The sequence below is a fragment of the Solea senegalensis genome, linkage group LG1 (genome assembly GCF_019176455.1).
Source record: "Solea senegalensis isolate Sse05_10M linkage group LG1, IFAPA_SoseM_1, whole genome shotgun sequence".
Taxonomy (NCBI): domain Eukaryota; kingdom Metazoa; phylum Chordata; class Actinopteri; order Pleuronectiformes; family Soleidae; genus Solea; species Solea senegalensis.
The window spans coordinates 18,468,149-18,490,974 of NC_058021.1; the positions used below are offsets into that span (position 1 = coordinate 18,468,149).

The window sequence follows — 22,826 nt, forward strand, 5'->3', positions numbered from 1 at the left end:
TAAAGGCACCGTTCAGACCTGGTATTAACATCCATCCTCAGCCCAACTGACTATGATCCATTCTGAGGGCAGATTGCATTTATGCATGCTGAGGAATTGGATCACATGCTTCTTCAAACCACGTCTAAATGCATTTTTTGTGATCAGATCCGAGGACACATTAAGGAGAGATTGGGAGACCTGAAGTCATCTGAAAGTAAGTGGATTAGGATGGACGTTAATACCTGGTCTGAACGGGGTTCAACCAAACCACTGTACACAGTTTACATCGTCCAATTCCAGAACAATGACAACTATTACAGCAAGGCACAAAACATGACAATACACTATGACAAAGAAAATAACACTTTTTATTTGTTTTTAAGTGATGTCAGAGTTTTGGACCTCTTGTACATGCAGTTCTGCATATACACTAAAGTTGGTGAGATCACATCTTGTTACTAATGAGACAAGAGAGTGGAGACATAACAATAATAATAATAAAAAAAAGCTGTAGTGAGAATATTTTTTCTTATAGCAACACAGAAGAAACTAAAAAGCATTAATGCGTTCCCAAATTCCCACATCTCTCTTCGGGAGTCTTCGGGACAGAATACAGAATGAGTGAATGAGCAGATATTTGGGCCACAGCTACAAAGAGTGCTGTTAATTTTCTCTTGAGGAAATAAGGTGAAATGAGGAGATCACTGCTCAACAACGCAGCCTTTTATTCCAATGTAATTATTGTCATTACTGCTGTTACAATAGGTCACAGGTATTACAACCAGCCATGCAAAAGCAGACAATTGCCTCAGGCCCAGGGCTGCGAATGTGCTGAGAATGTGCCCCCCAGAGAATGGCTGATTTAATTAGTACACAGCAATGACAAATTTGTTAGAACAGACTTTAATTCTATCATCAGCAAGAGACTCTGATAACACCATGGTCAAAAACACCCCTAATAGGCCCCATGCCACTATGTCACTGCTTAAATGGAACAATATGTAAAATGACCGTGAGCAGGAATTCAATTTTTTTTTACATTAGGAAAGAGCCTTGAGGGACACCACACATTTTATCACACAAAAAAACATGTTAAAATCTATTTTTTATAATATCGGTAACAATAACCTATGATGGTTAAAAGCAGCATAGAATATTGTTGTGTTTTAACTTGTGCATCTTGTAAATATGAGATGTTGTTTTGGTCTCAGACAGAGTATAGCGAGAGAGTAGCTTTCCACTTACAAGGCAAGTCAGGAAGTTGCGAGTGAGGGGAAACTTTGTGCTGAACTTTGGAGCCATTTTTCTTTCTTGCTGTTTTCCTTTTTCTAAAATGGGGGTGGGGGTGTTCACATTACCATTTTGCAAGACTTCTTGGCTGTGAGCAAACATAGGCAATTTAAAAGCTAAAGCACCAATTAGGGAATAGTCTTGTTGTGCAAGCTGCCTGTGATAGAATACAACTCAGGGTTGTGAGCCTTGGGATGATGGGGAAAAGATTGCACAGGAGCTCGGGGACAAGTGGGCAATTATGATGGAAAAGCCATTTTTTCCTCGGTATGTCTAATGCTTCTACCACTTGTACACTACTGTTTTCTTTTTATGTAACTTGTGATGCATGAAATTATGGCCTGTTTCCTCTGCAAACTCATTCTCTTTCTAAATGTATGAGCTTGTAATACATTATTGGATTTCCATTTAGTATCAATCTAATTTGGGCCATTTGACAGGAGACAAATCACCTAAATAAAGGTTATTCTACAGTATTTATGTATAAATCCAAAAAAAAGGAAAGTTTGATATGAAAAAACAGACTTGCACAGTGAGGGTCGCGCTGACTCACGTCTTTTCTCATGTTGACATTTAGAAGACAAATTAAAAAATGCATGTTTAAATAACAACAACACAATTTGGCACTCAAATACCAGAGCCAATAATCCACCGGCAATCCACATTCACGGTGCAAAGCCTCAATTCAAAGTGGTGCAGCTTGGTTCTGCTGGGTATGTTATGCAGTTATTTGTATTTCCGTTGGGTATCAAAATATCCAATATCCTGGTTTTTGGCAATTCTCTGGTGGGGTATGGAGCACAATGGAAGTGTCCAAAAGTCGGAGGTCGACACATGGTCATCATCACTTCCAGGATACCAGTCCTGCCCACACACCAAACCATGCCATGCCAAGCTGAACTGCACTGCACTTCTTGGTGGTTTGGATGTGAGTGTGCAAAAAAAGATGTGAAATGACTTGTGCTAAGGTGACTCCACTGTTACAACCTCATTTTCGAATGCTTGTAATTTGTAAATTGACCTCAGTGATAGTCAGTACACAAAAGCAACAGCAAGTGATGGCTTTTTTTTGATACTGACAACACAGTCGTGAATTTCTACCAACACCAATATCAATAACTCTAACCATGCATTTCAACTCAATGCTCCAGCTGCAGCACTCACTTTCATACTGGTCACATGACTCTCTTTACAGCATGTTCAGCATGTTACTTGTCCTTGGAGAAGCAGTTATATGATATTTCAGGATTGTAGTAGATCATATTGTATTGAACTTTAACAATTTATATCCCATATCTGAGCCAGTGATTTTGACCAGTGTCAGACTGATTATTACATCAGGTCATGTACTTGCAGCTAAATGAGAAACTTCCTGGTTGACTCACATTGCTCATTTGTAATCCCCCCGGCCAGATGTGGGCCTCTTTGCATGTGTGCGCACATCTTGACCTTGAAAAGGTTCGCATGAAGCTACAAAGACCTTGTAATCAGGTCCCTGAGCCCAATCAGCAGATAAAGCCGGAGCAGTCAGAGGTGTGTGTGTAGGTAAATGAGGTCTGATTGAGGGCAGAATAACATCAAGGGAGAAGGAAATTAACCTTTGTGCGTTCACATGACTTGACCCATGAGACGTGTTTGTGTGAGATACGCTGGGACACTGTGCAGGCCATGGTTTCCTGTGGTCAAACAAAGGCAGTGGAGAAGAGGCTCGAGCTGTTTGCAGTGTGTGGGTGGAAAGAAGTAAATCAATGAGAGGGAAAGAGAGAGGGAGAAATATTTCACACCAAGTTGGGCGATTATGTATTTGTCAAGTATTTTTATTCTCAGATTTATTCATCTGGAGGTTGCCAAGCATGTCAGTGTCCCCACACTACTGACCAGCCAAACTCTCAGACTTTATTTATACATCAGGCTCCGTTTAAGAAGCACTTTTCACATGGAGCAATAAAACAAATTAAAATAACCACCCACCCACTGTACATCCAAACAGAAAACGAAATAAGGAAATGAGGACGATAAGAAATGCAATGATAGATCGAGGAAACACAGCAGACGCGTAGATAAAGAAAATAAAGGTTTGATTCAGAGAGTAAGAAAGCAGAAACTAAAATGCTAGTAATTAGATCAAATTCATTTTCAAGCCGAGCGAAAGGTAGAAGAAATAAAACAAACAAATAAATAGACAAGGAAATAAGTACTACATATATATACAAAAAGCTCTGGGTTAATCTGAATCTTCAAATATTGGTATTCTCCGCTGCCCTCATGTTTTCAGGAAGGTTGGAAAAGGAAAAGGCCTAACCATGGGATTTTGTCTTCACCACATCCTGACAGATTGAGATAAAGTGGTGCCTTTTAGGGTAAAGAAGATTTCCATTGATTACTACTAGTTTAGCTTTGGTTGAGTTCAGCAAATCCCCGTCTCTATTAAAGTTTTAGAGTTTTTCTTTTACTGTCCCTCTCTATATTTTACTGTTCCCATCTCGGCACTGCCTCCAAGCTGCTAATTAGCGCTAACAAGACGGGCTCCTATTAAAATAAATGGGATGAGAGTCATAACTTCACATCTAATAGTCATAAATACTGGAACAATAACTACAACTACGTGAGATTTGAAGTTTGGCTAAAGTTTGTTTTTGCAAAGGACATTGGTCTGATTGGTTGTAGGTCTATCATGTTGCACACAGAGGCATTTTCATCTACGTCGACTGGTTGCGTTTCCTCTTGGGAACGGCAGGTGACGACACCTTAAAAGCCTCACAATCAATCTCATCTCATCTCACATAAGATTGAGATGCGGTCTAGACTTAACCAGGTATTTTGATACACTGGATCTGTATAGAATTTCACCTGCTTATAGCTATTATCGTCTTACATTAGCATGACAAAATTCATCCTGATCAGTTAAGATGTCACTTAGATATACACATCTAAATGGGACTTTGTGAAAAATGTAATAATTGTTTGTGACGTCATCAGTTGTTAGGTTCTTGCCAAAAGCTTAATTGGAACTTACTTGGGTGATCACCTTCCCATCCATATTCTACCGCTTTATCCTCCACAGGAGGGTCGTGGGGGGCGCTGTGCCAATCCCAGCCAACCACCATTCAACCAATAACTCTCATGATCAATTTCAGAGTGTCCAATTTACCTAATCCCCCTTTTGCCTGTTTTTGGACTGTGGGAGGAAGCCAGAAAACACCCACACACACGAAAGGGAACTCCAACTTCCATACAGAAAGGCCTTTGTTCCAACCAGGGCTTTAACCCAGGTCTTCTTGCTGCAAAGGCAAGAGTGCTAACCTCTACACCAACCGTGTGTCCCCATGATTACCTACCCATCACATAAAATTCAGATTGATCTGCCAAAAACTGGACAACACACAGATAAACCCATGCCGATGAAAACATAACCTCTGAAAGTAAAGCAAAACCTCATGTGTTCACACAACGAGCAAGCACTTATATTGCATCAGTGAGGAGAAAAAGAACCCCTGACAGAGCCAGTTTGCAAATACCAACAGTAAATATACAAAACCTGTGCCTGAAAGTGTAAAAGTTACAGTGAAGCTTTGAAGAACACTGTTGCATACATATGGATGTCTCCACTCCAACCACTTGTCTTCCCAAGGTGAAGTACGCGTTCTAATACTCACGCCGCACTTTTCTGTCACACAAAAGAAAACAAGTGAATGTCACGCTCACCTTTCACATCTCACCAAACATTTCTCCCCTGCCTTTGTTGCTCTCAGCTTGTGCCTCTTTGTGCTGCACCGCCTCTCCCTGATTCCACTCTCAGTTCCTCTCAGTCACTAAAAAGCACAATCACACCTTTTTTTTCTCTCCTTCTTCTTCTCCACAATGCAAATACACGTGTGGTAGGTAGGTGTTAGAGAGACGAGAGCTGTAATACTCTCTGCTCTCCATCTTCCTCGTGAAACACAAAAGCGATCACATGTTGTGACGCAATTTATATTCACGTCCCCTCTCTTTTCTTCCACCTGTCTTAAGTGCTTCAGATTGTACAAAGTGGGAATTCCAATATTTTTTTCATCATCTAGCACATATACAGTAGGTAGTATATAAATTCAGTAGAAAAAAATCCATACCCACCACCACTCACGGTCCAGGCCTATAGTTATTTGTTATTTTAATCATTTTAAACTGATCTGGAATGGTACGGGACACTAAATTGTTGAGGAAACATCAGGCCTGGACACCTGTTTGAATTATCTCAACAAATGTCATTTAACAGTAACCTAACCTTGCAATTTCTGACATCGAGGTAACATATTGATATATTTCTTGGTATTTAAAATACATATTATAATAATAATAACAACAACAACAATAATAATAATAACAACAATAATGCACCTTCTTAGGGATCAAAAACTCAGAAATCTGAATCTAAAACACTGTCAACTTCAACCTCTACAGTATGTGAAGCCAAAACACTACCACTACATTGCTTTGAAGATGATAAATCTTTAAAAGAAACTGCACACGCACACATATGCAAGCGCACACACTCACAAAGCTCATTAAGTGTGGGGCGTGTTTGACAGAGTCTGGCGCTTCACAAAGTAAAGTGATGATAAGACAAAATACAGGGAATAAAAAAAACCTCCCCTCTGCTTCATCCGTCACCCCAAAAATACAATTTCTGATCCAATATTTGCTCCCAATTTAATTTATTTCTGACAACGAGAGAGAGAGAGCGTGCAGAGTATCTTTGTGAGCGCACAAGCTTGTAAATGTGAGTGTGATCAGTTTTGCTTGGGTAAACATTTCAGCTGCTGCAAAAGGGTTTGTGCTTAGGTCATGGGTTTAGTTTTTAAAGCGATAGAGAAGAGAAGTTATACAGGCTGGTTAGAAGCTTTAGCAGGTGACAGTAATTACACAATACATATAAATGTGTAGTTTAAAGGGCCACTTCACCCTAAAAAATAAAATAAATACATTTTTTTTTTACTAATTTCCAGAAATAAATGTGTTATTTGATCATCAGAAAGTGGATCTAAGACACGTCTCATTCCCACAGCAACAGAGGACGTTGGGATAGAAACAAATAAATAATATTGACAAAAGCCACTTCCTTCAAAGTCTTCACTGTGTTTTTGTCAATTATAACAAGTTTTATGAGTAAAAGATCTGAAAAAATTCAAATACATTTTAAAAACTGATCCAACTCTGTAACAGAATGTGAGTTAAACAAACGCAGCAGCATTGTAATGATTTAAAGTGTATTCTTCATTTGACCAAGAAAAAAAAAGGGTGAAACATTATTATTTTCTCAGGTGGTGCTTATAAAGAAACTACATCTCTGTTTCTTGTAAAATGTCTTGTCTATTTAAAGCTTGATATGCAATTTAAGTAAAAACAAGGTCAATGAGAAGATCATCATCAAAGAAGCTCCAAGAGGAAGTTAAATGATTGTGTATTTTGCCATCATAGTGCTAAAGGGAAACACTAATAATAATAATTAATTGTAAAAATCTTATAGTGCTACAGAAGCACACACAAAAACATACATTTAAAGATACATTTTAAATCAATGGCAGCCCTATTGGTTCATCTCCCTGAACAAACGTGTCTTCAAGCGCTACCAAAACTCTGAAAACTACCAAAGTCATTATTCATAAAACATCTTTGCAGGAGTAGTATTTCACCTCTCATGATTATATTAAAAGCAAACATACCCTGGGCCCAAACAGACCCCAACTGGTCAGGCTAGTTTCAGACAAATATTGTAAAATCGAAATTGTAATCAGGTTTGAGGCGATCGGGCGAGATGGAGGCAGATGTTCTGAAGAAGTGGAAAAAAAAAGAAAAAGAAGAATCAGGTTTGAAGCGAGTTCAGTCATGTTCGTGATGGGAACCAACATATATTTTGTATTGGTTGTCCTACATGTGTCTGTTAATGGAGAAAAAAAAGCAGTAACCACGGTAACGGGTACGCGTCATCGACAAGAAACACAATCTCAGCACAATCTTTAAAGAGAGACTAAACAAAATGCCTGTTGGGTTCTGTTACTATATTCTTTTGGTTCCGGGTCAAACATAAAAATAAAAGCTGGAAGTGCTTTATTTCTTCCTCCTCTACCTCTGACAGAGCTCTCAGAAGTCGTACTGCACCTCGGGTAATGAACGCGTCAGTCGCCAGTGTCGACGAGGCAGAGAGAAGGAAAAGGATTCCCACAAAGGCCACATACATCACTGTTAAACAATACGGTTATGACACTTCATAGTGTGGAGAGGATTATTGTTTTGTATGAATTCCTCCAACTGAAGGCCAAACCAATCTTTGCTGCAGCTTGAGACCAAATACCTGAGCCACTTCAAGGTGAAATGTAAGTGTGCAATCATAATTGTCATAATACATCTGCGCTTTGTCATGTTCTTTTCCACAGTGGAAGGTATCATTTCTATATTTTTCCTTCTACGCTACTGTTATTCTATTCCCATCATGCATTTGTGTTGGTTAATTGTCTACATCTGACCTTTTTACTGCTGTAACAAGTGAATTTCTCCCCGTGCGGGATCAATAAAATCTAATCTCATCTAATCTAAGTGTAAGTACTGGCTGTTTCACTTGATGTTTTTATTACTATGTTCCTGTGTGTGTGTGTGTGTGTGTTCGTGTGTGTGAGGGGAGTCCTGTGATTATTGTGGCCAATATAAAGCATCATTTCGCTAAACTGTGGACACAGGGCAGATGCATGATGGGAAACTTGCAGCACGAGCACACACTTAGTATGTGGGTTTGTGTGTGTGTGTGTGTGTGTGTGTGTGTCAGTATGAAGCTGAGACTTTGGGGCTGTTTTGACCGATGTTGTGCCAAGAGGAATGACTCATCATTTCTCTAATACACAACAGATGGAGCGGAGACCTGTTCACATTCGTGTATTACGTCTACATCCAAACCTTCCTCCCACACTCTCCACCGAGATGGTGAACCCTGTGTATTCGCTGCTGACTCACTGACGCCCCTTTAAAAAGAAATCTACATTTTAAGGATATTTAGACTTTGGAACCTTGCCGTGGACCTCCACAGACGCCACTTTCCCTACAAGCACGTGGCAACTGGTCGTTACATCACATATAAGTGTGTGAACCCATGTTTTGAAAACCTGAGGCGTCTCAGAGGCATCACGTGCAGCCATGGACAATACCAGCTGTTACTCAAACTGGTGTCCACTCGAGACTGTCCTCCAACAACATGTAGCTATGGGTCGTATTTAGGGGTTTGGTCAAAACTGTTGCTGACTCACTTAAGTCAGTTTTAAAAGAAATCTACATTTTAAGGACATATAGGTGACGTAACAACCAGTTGCTAGTGTGTGTTCAACATATTCTTGTTTCCTAGTCGGCTTCAGGAGGAACACAGAAGACTACATCCAGGCATTTGTGGTCTGCACACGAAGCACATCAATATGCTGAACTGCAACACGGCATTCAAAGAATCAAGTAAAGGGAAAGTGTGAGATAATGTCTACCACTCTGCGGGGGTGCACACGGTGATTACACTGGAATAAACAAGGGAATCAAACACTGTAACCTTCTCTTATTAACACAAATGAGTTGTGTTTGCACACACTTCACATAAATAATAAGCTTCACTAAAGCATTAAGGGGGACGTGTGATTGACAAAGTCTCAGAGTCTCAAATAGTGTTTGATACAGTTCCTACATTCTTCCCTGTGCTGAGTTATTAATTATGCCATAAAAACTCCTCTCCAAGACGCCACAACAGTGTGATCATCTCTCTGGTCTTACAGCTGCTTATGAAGACAAATCTACTTGTCGAGTTTTCCCTCAGTTGAATCCATTGTGTTTGAAGTGTGCAACAAAGCATAGTAACAAACTCAATGTACTAGTCCAAATGACTATTTCTGGTGCGCGCAACCTTGTACTGAACACACTGCAACGAGTATTAACCAAGTTTAAGGCTGGTTTTGCACTTCCTGTCCCCCCATCTGTCAGGGATTTTGTCTGAGTTTTTCTCTCTCCACTGATGCCTATAGTGCCACATGTGGGCCCCACTCAATTCAATGTGGCCCAACATTTAATATCAAGTTTTAATGACTTATTTCTGTATGTTTTCTTTTGAAGTGTATTGATTTTGGATCATAAAAACACTTTATATTATAAACTATATATCAGGCCACAGCAACAGAGAAACTTTTAATTTGAAATGCTGCAAAAACCACCACACCTGAACAGTTGCTTTTTCACTTTATTACATTACATGTCATTTAGCAGATGCTTTTAAATTTGAACACCACAACTCGTCATTATGAGTCAGTCCTGAACACATTTCATGATCAAACTTTGTCAGATGGAATGGAATCAGGCGCTTTTAATTTGAAAAAGTTGTGTTTATGACATACGTGACACGTATAGACATTAAAACTGTGAAGAAAGATCATTTTCACTGTATATTTTTTTTATTGTGACACAAACACACACATCCAGTGTGAAACAGGCCTCCGTCAGGTGTGAGAAAGAAATGATGGAAGACACATGCTGACGTCTACAATCTCATTGTTGGTGTTAATATAGAAGTGTTTAGGAGTGAAGCCTTCAATTCTCCCCATTATATTTCTTTGTGAAGTGACGGCTCATTAAATCACCATTTATTCCTGATTTTAGACCCTGACACCATCAGCATGATTTTAAATAATGCTTTTAAAGTAATGGTCTGACTTGACACCAGCATGACTCCCAGCATGAACCCACTTCTCCTCCATCCTTTGTGGAGTAATTGTCTATTAACATGACTTCACTAATGGAGAGGTACCCTTCTTATCCACTAGATGGTGGTAGTGGAGCACTGACATGGCTGACTAGTTCTGGAGGCACGCTCCACTGTTCAGCAGACAAATGCAGGGCAAATCATACCTAACCTGTTCAAAGTGCTTGGCTGAGGTGAACATTACATGCTTATGGAATGCAGTCATTAGCTCCCGCTGATCTGAGAGTGTCGGAAATCAAAACAGGCACTTGCTTAGTAAATGGGAAAGCAACGAGATGGAAAAACTGCATTAAAATGCAGGTGATTTTGTTTGGAGGGATTAGCCCTGTGTATATGGAAAGATGAAAAATTACAAACAGAATTAGTTGCGGCAAAGAGGAAACCAAGTGAGACGCACTGTCATCAACAACAGCCAGAGTGTTCTGTGTGTCTCAATCTGTGATGCCTTTCACCTGTGGAGAGGAACGCATCAGAGAGCACACACCAATCTGTGTGACTTGCTAAGCTTCTCATGTGTGTATGACACCGTTCCCAGCAGCCACACAGTATGTACCAGATAAGTCATGGCAGCAGGTTATTGCTCTGTCCTTAACCAACTTAAGCAGAATTGGGGGGGGAAAAAAAGAATGACAATCATCCTCCTTGAGGCCGCAAAGCCTCGCTGAGATCTGGCGTGACTGCATATGAGCAAAAAGTTCATGCTAAAAGAAGACATTCTTTTTTTTGTTTTGTTTTGTGTGTCATTTGTGTTTGTGAAAGACAGGGAGGCGCGGGGTGAACACGCCTGTTTGTGAGAAACTGGGAAGTTGAGAAGACTGACGGAGTCAGAAATGTGTCGTGCATGTGGGAGGATGAGCATTTGCATGTGTGCGCTCCGCCGTGTAACAACACTCGAACTCCCGTGTGAATCAGTGTCAACATCAACCACTTCAACATGACAATCAGCGCCAACTGCCCATAAATTAAGCGTTAAATACTATGTACTTCATATCTGTGAACAACTGTTGGCAATTCACCCGCATCTGCATAAAACACTTATTTTAGTGACTAAAAAGACTCACATGATTTACGTCTATGTCAGCTTAAGTTTACAATATCTTATGACGATGTTCTCCACTTTATCGTTTTCTTAAACAGCCTAAACTGAAAGAAAAGAAAAGTTTCGGTCACTTTATAAACCGCACCAAAGTCCATAGAGAACACACAAGAGCTGCTGTCTACTGCTGCCTCATTTAATATGTTTGTTTGTACTTTGATGAATCCAAATTAAGGATTTTAAATGGCAAACTAACAACACAACATTTTTTTAACTGACTGATGACAGCAGCAGTGGGTCAACAACGTCTGTGTGACATGATGTAAAATCCTTGATTTTCTCTATGGACTTTGGTGTAGGGTGTCTATTGGTCTACAAAGTGACACAAACCTTAGGTTTTATGGCTGAATCTTGTTTTTCCTTGTGTCCCTGCTGGCAGCCATGTTTTCCATTAGCACAAGCAGTGCCAGGAAAGGGGGTACCTGACTGACACAGTACCTGACTGATGATGACCCCTCAAAGCTGCCGCACACTATAGTTTTATAGTACTCATACGCTACAGGAGCGAGTTGGGCCCAGGGATACATTGGCATGTATGGGAATCAAACCCTCAAGCTTCATTATCCACTGTCTCCACTGAATATATTAATGGTTTACATACATGTATACACTACATATCTCATTATAGTCTGCTAAAGAACTATGTTGGTGGCCATCTGGCTCTCGATGCAGGATCACCAGAGTACCAGGTGTGAATGAATGAATATTAGATTGTTATAACTCTCAATCCATCCACCCACTTCCATGCCTGATTTAATAGTATGTATAAAAAATGAATATAAATAGCAAAAGTTCAACAAAAAAAATAAAAATAATAATAATACTTCAGCAGAGAGTCTCGTCGTTGAGGCAAGAGTGGAAAAGTTGGCAAATGCACAAAAAAAAGACGAGATAAAAGCTGACGGAGTGGATTTTTGTGTGTTAAAAGTGAGATTTCCGGACCTGTTTTGCCATGCATGAGTGAATAGACTGCAGGGTGAAAAAAATATCTCATTACCCAGGCATGGATCAGTGGATCAGAAAGATGGAAAATATTCAAAAAATTGTACAGGCTAAAGTTCAGCGTTGCCTGAACCTGACAAGACCTGCCCTTCTATCCTCTTTTTTTTTTACACCTATGTCGGCTTTAAGATTTTCTCCTGCAGACTGATGCCCTCCAATCTGCCTGATCCTGCTGCATCCAAACAGAACCAGACATGCAAACCCATGTGTGCCAGTTTCCAGCAGGATCTGACAGAGCTCTGTAAGCCTCAGTGCAAGCTTTATGGCTGCATTTAACCATGCATTTTTGATGACCTGCTTACATTGTCTTTCAAAAGTGAATCATATCAAAACTCTGGATTTGGCTTCTGAACTGGAAATGGTTGGTTGGCTGAATGGAAATTAAATTGGTGTCATTTTAAAATTCTGAAATCCTCTATTGTAAATTTTTCCCCCAGTTGATTGGGTTTGGAGTCATTGTGATGGTTAAATTATTTGTTGTGAGGAGATTGGGGACTGTCTCCACTCCCCCCTACTGTCTGTTAGCGGAAAACCAGAAAACGGCCTAGAGTCCTCAGAATCAGGGGCCAGGTACTGGCTCGAAGATCCAGGCAGAGATAGCATTACTTTAGACGTTCATCATGGCAGAGTGGTCAAAAAAGAAGCAGAGGAAACTGTAGCTGGAGGAAGAAAGGAAAAGGAAATGACTGTCTGACCAAGCCAGGTGCCACAATGAGTAAACATTAAACCAGATTTTTTGATGTACTCCAAAACTGTAGGGGGAGCTCCGTAAAGAAAAAGGTCCGAAATAGCGACCAGATTTGTGAAGTCTTTTAAAAAGGTATGAAACCTCAAAGGTCACGTGATCGTGGGTAGTGTCCACACTTCCTCAAGTCCTTTGTCTTAGTTGTCTTTATTAAAGTGTGTGAATGTACTAAATGTGTGATTAAGTGTGTTTACGTAAAGCAATTTATGTCTGAAAAGCACTACAAGAATAAAGATTGATTGAGCGAATATGAGTGATATTGACAGGGATATCAATACATGTGATATATTTGCCGAGAAGGCAGTCGCAAATGCCGACATCTGATTTAGTCCAAAACCTGATCTAACAATATCTTTTTTCCCCCTTGCTTACACATACATGGGTGATATCTGATTTGTACCACATGGGAGGCGAAATATCTAAATTGGATCACTTGCACCATGCAGTGTAAATGCAGCCTATGTTTGAAGCAGTGTGTGGTGCACAGACACAGTTTGAGTGCTGATTAGGGTTGCTGACCACAGCCCGACAGGCCCATTAGTTACATCTCCTTCACAGACACTGAAGGGCCCAGTAATGCCGTCTGTCTGTCAGCGTGTCTCTCCACATGTTCTCTGTACATGTTCATCAGCCTCACTCCTCCTTCCTAACCTTTCACTTACTCTTCCTCTTCACACATTACTTTTTGTTTTTAGTTTTTTTTCTCAGTTTGCTTGGCAAAGTGTACTGTACATGAGCATCCTCTTAAATGTCACAAGCCAAGTGGATTTGGTGTGAACTTTTGAAATGTCAAGCCAAAAAAAAGGAGAGAAAGAGAGTGAAAAAAAAAGAATACTTTAAACGCATGTTTCCATCAAAGTGGCTGAAGTTTTGACATGGCTGCAATTAACTGTAAAAGTAGAGCAACAGTGAAGGTTCGGAACGGGAAAACTTGTTTCTTGCAAACCACAAAAAAATTCTTAAAAAGAAACAGGCATAAAAAAGATTTACCCTTTTTATTAGTGCAATTAAGTAATAACTGGATACAAATTTTTTTCCATTGTTGTCTGCTGTGTCGCATTCAATGTCGCTCTGGTACGACGTCACACCATGTATCTCGTTTACGCAGCCACCGGGCACAGCCCACACTCCGCCTACCAAGTAAAGGTACTGTTCTCAGTCAAAACCATACCAAACTGGAAACACGGCATAACGCAATACTCCCCACGACAAATGAAACCACAGACTGCGCTCTATTCATACCATCTGCTGTTCGACCGGCAGCATGAGGAGAAAAATCTTAAAGCCAAAAGCGATTTGTCACATTTTCCTCTCCACAGATCTGTGTATTGTTGCTGGCTATAACGCTGAGCGCTGTGAACTCACCTGGTGCTAAAGACCCGGGGTAATGTAGTGTAGCAAAAAAAAAACAAAACGTCCCTTTCCCTTTCTCTTATCTGTTTCTGCCGCGTCTCTGAAACGAGAGGCGCTCCACGAGACTTTAATGAGCCTTACATCCACAGACAAAGAGAGCTGAATGAGGTGTAATGATGTTAGAAACTGCTGGTGGCTGAGGAATAACGTGACAAATGACTGGAAATGGCTCAGATTTGCATCAGTGAAGCAACACTGACTGAGACCCAACAAGCCTGAAAATCTGAAAGACTGCTCAACACTTCTTACACTCGCTTTTTACTTTGAAATGTGTAGGACATTTTCATATCATTGATTAAAGGGGCTATATGTAAGACACGTGTTATCTTAAGTCAGGGGTGTCGGACTCAATTTAGTTCAGGGGCCTAATACAGTGCAATTTGATCTCAAGTGGGCTGGAGCAGTAAAATAATAGCTTAATACCCTATACAAGGACTCCAAATAGTTATCGTTGAAGTATCTTTTACAAAACAGATTTTAAACAACCTGAAATAAGTTTACCATTTAAACACATGCACTCCAACTTACAGATCACAGTGGATCCTCAAAGGGACAAAACATTTAGTCACAGGTATATCAAACTGAAATATATAGTATTTTCTCATTATAATTAGATCCTAATCATAATGTGAAATTTTCACAAATTCATCCTGTGGGCCAGATTGGATTCTGGATTCTGGCCATATGTTTGACACCCCTGCCCTGTCTTAAGTCATACAATGACCCTGTTGTGTCATCAGACATGTTCAATTCATTTGAATTTTCATTTTCCATAGACATAACCCACCACCTGAAGTGCAGCTCGTAGCACTTCCACACCACGGTTGCCAGAAGAGTTCTGCGACGACAGCAGCTGCAGACATGGAATGCCACGAAACCAAAAAAGCCTCAGTAACCCTCTCAAAAAAGTCAAGAGAAGAACAATGAGGTTCTGCAGTGGAGTTGTGCTGAAGTGCAGATAGAGGAAAGCAGGTGTTTAGATAACTTTCTTCTGGACACATTCAAAATGGGCCTTTTGCTGACATGCAAAAATTAACCACACAGGTTAAAAGTTTATAAAAATAAAACACTGCAATGTTGGGTTTATGTGCAGCTCTGCAGCTCAGCTTTGGAAAACATGCCATACAATGTAATTCTTCTAAACACTAAAGGTCACCGTTGCACATATTTTACATAAATATCTCCTTTAATCTCCATAATAAGATAAAGAAAAGACAATTTTGTGATTACACGGAAAGCTGCATAGGTCAGTGTAAGATATATAGAATGTGACTAGTTTGATTTAACTCCATAAGTATCACATAAAGTAAAACATGTCCGCATAATATGGAATATTAACATCCATTATCATGAAGAAGTAATTAGCATGGGTTTTTTATTCCTGCTCACTTATCATAAAGTACCTGAGAATACACAAAAGGTCACTGAGCCGTTGCTGAGAAAAGTGCTAATAAAGTTATGTAGGTGGTGTTAAACGGTCACACTCGGTTACCATAGAAGTGGCATATACACATAATACATAAAAAGATGTATGACGCATGACCAGTATTTTAAACCCTGTTCTTCGTACAGTATGTTGGCATTTGCACCTCAGGAGCCCTCCAGTTTTTCTGCATTAACATTGTGAGCAGTTTCCTATCAGGCAGCAGCAGAATGTTGCCCTTTCGCTTTGCACAAACACGACACTCTCACACATTTTCCAGACTGTTACGCAAATGTAAAGAGAGACCGAACAAATAGAAGAAGGGTGGAACATGGAAATGGTGCAGCGGTGTTGAACCGAGCATAACAGAGCAGACATTTTATGATAATGACTACATTTATGATAGCGCCTTCATACAGGTGGCTGATCTTTTCAGACGCTCTTAAAGGGACTATTTCCCCCTTTAACATCTGAAGTGTACGAGAGTCTAAAAACTCATTAAGTGGCGTGAGGAAGACTGCAGCACTGTGATGAACCCGGGAGCCAATGGAGCACACTTTAGATTCAAATAACAAAAGCATGGTTGCATGTACTGGTCAAGTATTAGCAGTGAAGGCATGTCGCTCCCACTCATCACGATCCATTGGATCCATTTTGGTTTGTCAACAGAAGTAGAACTTCCTTTAACCAACCATGAACTCCTTTATTTATGCTAATGACATGTTTTGGGATGGCTGGTGCAAGTCATCCGGTGCTACAGCTTAGACTTTTGAGAAAATCTCATTCTCCTCCCGCTTAAGTAGAACTTAAATGTCTATTACCTTGGACATGCTTGCTACAGTGGCTGCTCCAGCAATTATTCTCCATCAGGCTTGCTGTTGTGCCCTCTGGAGCATCCACGTGCATGGCACACACGCAAACACTCAAACATACTCACACACGCACAAAAGAAAATCAGCAGTTAAAGGTGATGACCATAAAGGTTGCCGGTGCCACGGGGAATTTCTTTTCTTCACAGCGATAAAGATCATTTTGAGCGTCTGAGGCTCTTGGTAATAAGATATAAGATGGTTGTAGAGGGACTTGTCTGCCAGAAATCTATAGCAGAGGCCATCAGTTCTACCCTGCCGACAGGGAGTAACATTGAAGAGTCGACAGCAGCGCACACATGCACACACACGGTCTGGTTTCCATGACCTGAGAGGACGCTACACTGACTTACATGAATTTCCTGAAGCCTTTTGTCGTGTTCCCATTATGGTACGGTTCGGTTTAGTGCAGTACGGTAGAGTAAGGGAGTTATGTTTCTGTGTTGCAGGTGGAGCCAGTCTAGCTCCACCCATGACAGACTGTACCATAACATCACCTCTGGTATCCCAAGGAAAGGGTACCAAAAAATGGAAAGGTTGGGGCTAAATGCGTGAAAATTGGTATTGTACAGTACCTAACTGTTCCACTAGGTGGTTCTACTGGAACCATAACCAGAACTACTACTATGCTAAACCAAACCCTAACCTTATCCTAACCATACAACATATCTTCACTTGTAAAATGTAGTACTTTCATTTATGGGGACTTGTCCCCATAAGGAAGACAAGTCCCTGTAATGTGAGTGTACAACCAGATTTAGGTCCCCACAAGTACTACCTAGAACCTTTAACCTAACCTTAACCTAAACCCAATTCTAACCCTAAAACCAAGTCTTAACCCATAAACAGCCATTTTAACCAAATGATCATCACTTTCACCAAATGTCCTAATTTCTTGTGCTTTACAGTCTATTGGTCCTCACAAAGGTGTGAAAACACACACACCTGCAATCACTACCATACAGAAACACAATATATTCACATCATTCACTACTTTCTCCGGTATCTGCCTGTGTTATAGAATATGTATATTTTCAAATGTTTTCCATGTCTTTTTATTATCTTTTACACATTTACTCTTTCACTCGCATTTGGCGACGAGGGCCTTTATCGCTTGGAAAATGATGAAACTGGCAGCTAGCATTTTCCTCACACAGAGATTAGAGAGGATAGATGAGAGAGGGGAGCATTTTCTTAGCGCCACTTCTATCGGACACAGTGTTGACCTTCACACTGGGGTCTAAACCTGGCAACCCGACCGCGAGACTCTCATCTAATCCAGACAAGATGAAGAAGAAGAAGAAGAAGAAAAAGAAACACCACACAATAGCTGCAAAAACCACACTTCTACGTGAGATAATCTGTACATAGACTGGATGATCGTGTGCTTCTATGTTGCAATATTATCCAATAAGGAGAAAATGTCAAATTTCAACTCTAATATGCTTCATTGTAATCTGCTATTAGGAACACTTACTACAGTCCATACTTTATTGAGTTTTACCAACTCTGATGACGGATACTTAAAAAGTATTTGTCCCAATAAAACATTGACCTTGTAAAAATCAAGGAGAGATACATGTACAACAATAATGTGCCAAAGACAGACATTTACATGAAGGGTAACAGTATGAGGCTCTGGCACAAAGTCAGCACTGCAGCATTCTATCACACCCCCTGTGCCGGGAACCTACTTGAGACATGGAGGCTTGCTCTCTGTGAAACCATGACTGCCAGTGGGGAAAACATTAAAAAGCAGATTTTAGCCACTTAACCACAAAAGCTCACCTGACAAACACCTGACTATTTTTTGTTGCTTTCATTCAGAGAAGTGTTCATGTCTGGAACTCAAGTTTGAGTCACTGTGTCAAATCCATCAACCCCCGACCCTCCGCACCAAAGTCCATAGAGAAAATCAACAATTTGACATTATGACTCACAGGAGTTGCTGCTTTCAACAGTGAGTACAACTGTGTCATGTTGAGACTTAGCTGTTTGAAATCCATCATTTAGATTTACCTCAGTGTCACACAGCGACCAAGGAATGCAGCAATAGACGTAAAAGTGTAATTTTCTCAATTATTTACAAAGCAACACGGCCGATTCCAGCTGGAAAAAGGTAACGGAAAGATAAAAAAAGTCAAATATGTTCAGAATGTTGAGGTAACTTTCTTTCTTTCCCCTGAAAAGCGAGTTTTCAGGAGGGTTTTAAGATCTTTAGTCCAATTTTTCTAGATTTCATGCTTCTTTCAGTCCACAAAGATGAGTTAGGGTTGAAAAACGTGTGTCATCCCTTTTTTGCATTCACAGAGGTAAAAAAAAACAAATATTTGAAACGTTCACAGTTAGAAAGAGAAAAGTCTCTTTTCTTCCACTTGCCTTTCAATCACATTTCATGTCAGGGACTCAGAAGCAGCGGCCGCTGAGGGCTGTTGACAACGTATAGGGTTTTACATAAAGTCTCTCGCCACGTAGCTATAGAATCAAAGCAATACTGTAAGTAAACACACACACACACACAGCTCCCCAGCTCCCCACACTTCTCCAGCAATTACATCCCCGAGCGACTCCCGTCACCTCGCGTTATATCATAGGAATTTAGAATAATAGATTCTCTGTCTGTCACTGTTAATTTGTGTAAAGCTGCTACAACAGAGAATCAAATGATGTTCCTTGATGTGACAGCTTCAGGTATAAGTGCTAATCATATGTATGTAGCATTGAGATTAAAGTGTGTGTGAAGCAGATGAAGAGTTTCTCCATATGTTGGAAAACTGGGGCTGAGAACATCAACGTCTGATTTATGGAGGAAAGACTGGAAACTAGGAGTGGATCAAATCATTGATTTGGTGATATATCGCCGTCCTTCCTCGTGCAATATGATAACTGAAACTAAATATTGGTATTTTGATTCATAAATGAAGGCGCTCTAAAGTAAACAGTCCCTGACAGTTCCACTTGACTCCATGAGTGAGGGGTGACTTGGGTGGAAGTTACCTGACTCAAGAAGCGGGAGTTTACGGCGGAGAAAGCTTGTTTATTTTGCAATTCTCTGAGTCTGTTCAGTCACTTCGTCAGGAACCAATGTGTTGGATTTAGTGCCATCTAGGGGTGGAGTTGCACATAGAGCTGCAACTAACGATTATTTACACAGTTAATCGATCAATCGCTTGGTCCATAAAATGTCAGAAAACGTTCAAAAAATGTTTATCCGTGTCTGTCAAATAATGAGGTTCTCAAAGGTCTTCTTTTGTCCGCACACCAAAATGATTCCGGAGCAAATAAACGAGAAAATATACACATTTAAGAAGCTAAAACAACCAGAAATCTTGTTTTACTTGTGACAAAAGCTTCAAACCGATTAATCGATTATCAAAATAGACTCATTTAGCAATTGATTAGTAATTGAGTAATTGCTTCAGCACTAGTTGCTTATTGACACTGACAACCTCCTGCAAACAAAGTGTAATATATAAAGGGCTCTTACTTTGGTAATGAAAACACAATTTTTAGGGTTACAATAGACAAAATTTGTATTAAATTTCTGTCAACAACAATTTTTTTGCCGCTTGCCCATTCTGTTTATGTTGTAGAGAAAGGGGTTATAAGTAGATCTGGCTTTGGGTTCATGCAGGATTGGTTCCTAAAACTCCTTGGCAACTACAAGTCTCTGGGGAGGAAGAAGAAGGGGGGCGATGTTCTTCAACGTTCTTCTTTTGGACTGCAGTGTTAAAGAGTAGTTGCAAAACTTACATATAGACCCTTTAACCCAGGGGTGTCAAACTCATTTTTGTTCAGGGGCCACATACAGCACAATGTGATCTCAAGTAACCTATGACCAACAAGAAATTCATTTTTACAAAACATGACATTTCTTGAGAAATATAAGTGCAATTTCAACAATATTAATATCATGCCTAAATTTACTATTTACACATCACACTGGATCTATAAAGGCACAAACATTTAGTCACAGGTATCTGGAAGTGAAAAATATTGCATTTGACATTACGTTTAGATTGTAATCGTAGTGTGAAATTTTAACAAATTCATCCTGTGGGCCGGATTGGACCCTCTGGCGGGCCGGTTCTGGCCCCCGGGCCATATGTTTGACACCCCTGCTTTAACCCCAACCACAATTTACATTATAATCTCAAGTTTAAATAAAGCCTTGCAAATGAGGTTCTGACTCATGTATATATAGAAACCTGTTTTTATTTGTTAGTGAGGACACGTAATTGACATGAATGCATTCCCTAGCCCCGCCCCTTACCTTAACCATCACTACTAAGCAGTGTTGGGAACGTTACTTTAAAAAAGTAATTAATTATAGTTACTCACTACTTGTTCCAAAAAGTAACTGAGTTAGTAACTGAATAACTAATAAAAGTAACTTGTTACCAGGGAAAGTAACTAGTTGCGTTACTGTTAAAAAAAAGTTGCTTCATAACTTTCTATATTTATTGCACGTCGACAGACGGCAAGATGTTTATCCTGCACTTCAAGTATTATCAAGTAAACTTTTAAACAACAAAAAAGTGTGTTTAGCTCTGTAGTCTTATTCTTAATTAAATAAATCAAACTCTCAATAATCTGTGTTTTTGGCAAATAACTTTGTAGATGTGTGTGCCATTGTGAGATGCTTCATTAAATTAGAATTGCTTACAACAGAGTTTTTGCTCCGGGACATAATGCACACATTACATGTACGTTCTTGCCTTTGATCACAATGAACTTGAAGAAGTGATTTTATCGCCACAAACAATGAAAATGCCAACTTTACATCGGAATCCTGACTCGCCATCTCTGCTGCTTCATCGATTCTCTGTTTACCCATTTTTTCCACTTGGTCAAATCTAGAAAAATAAACCCTAAGATCCTTATGATACTGCTTTACACTCTTTTGCTTGTTTTTTTTTTTTGCAGTTAAGGTGTATTGACTTCTCATAACATGTGAAGGGATTTTATTTTACACTTTGATGTTGACTTTATCATTTATATATATATATGTATATATATATATAAATATATATATATATATATATATATATATATATATATATATATATATATATATATATATATATATAAAATCTCTTCTTACTTCCTCCGTTCTTCCGGGAATGAGACATGCCTCGCGGAGCAGCTGTCTTTTATTTATCTCTGTATAAAACTGTACCTATTTTTTGGGTGAAGTGGCCCTTTAACCCCAATTCTAGCCCCAAAACCAGGTCTTAGCTGTGGAAAAAATCCTTCAAAGTTGTGGGGCCCAGAGAAAGGTTTAAAATGTCCTCATTAAGATTGGTTTGCATGTTTATTTGGACCTCACAAAGACACGCTGTGGCTCTATATCTGTCTCGCTTCACTCTGTGGTCAACAAACTCTCTTTCTTTCTCTTCTGCTCTTACTCACCGTCTCGCTGCCTCCCTCGACCACTTCCAAGTTATTATAAATAACCTACATGGAAGACATTTTGAAGAGCCCAGTCATCCTGCAGGAGCTGTCCCAGCAAATGGAATATAATAATAATAACCCACCTCTCTCTCTCTGTTGCCTCCCTGCCTGCCTGCCTGCCTGCCTGCCTGTGTGCAGCAGGTCCAATCAGTGCAGCAGCAGGAAATATCAGTAATTAGACCGAGAGAGAAGAGTCTCGCCGCAATTACTGCCCTGATATTGGAGACACTTGTTAAGCTTGTTAGCAGGGACTGGTGGCTTCATTAAGAGAGGAGTGGGTGGTATAGCAATAGCAATGAAGTTGATTTATATCCACAACACCGGCGACCTTTGTCGCACATCATCTCCCCCATCGTCCTGTTCTCTCGTTCCCATCTGTTCTGTCACCAGTGGAAATTTATACAGAAACAACGACATTATGAGCACAGTATATATATATATATAGAGAGAGAGAGAGGAGACGGATGTGTCTTTGGCAGGACAGTGCGAGTGAGTGATAAGAGACACCGCGCTCCACTGACGGCGTGATGGATGTAAGGTCATTTGTGCCTGTGAATAATGGTTATGTCACTGTTCGGCGGCAAACTCGGTATAGAATAGATCAGCGTTGGTCAAATGTGCTTATAAAGCTTGTTAGGAAGGTTATTGGTTCGTCAATTTTCTGAAGACAAACAAATACCGCAACGTGTGTTCATGTGATAAAGGGAAATATGTATCAATGCTGAGTCACTTCAGAAAATAAAAACCTCAAGGAACCGTAAGGTTTTTTCTTCATTTAATTGGCGCAGCTGTCA

The 22,826-nt window shown here is 40.0% G+C and overlaps 1 protein-coding gene across 6 annotated transcripts in view; it reads right to left on the minus strand.

Annotated features, from left to right (window-relative positions):
- astn1 (astrotactin 1) overlaps nucleotides 1-22,826 on the minus strand; it is a 371,669-nt gene that overhangs the window by 38,995 nt on the left and 309,848 nt on the right. The window lies entirely within an intron of this gene.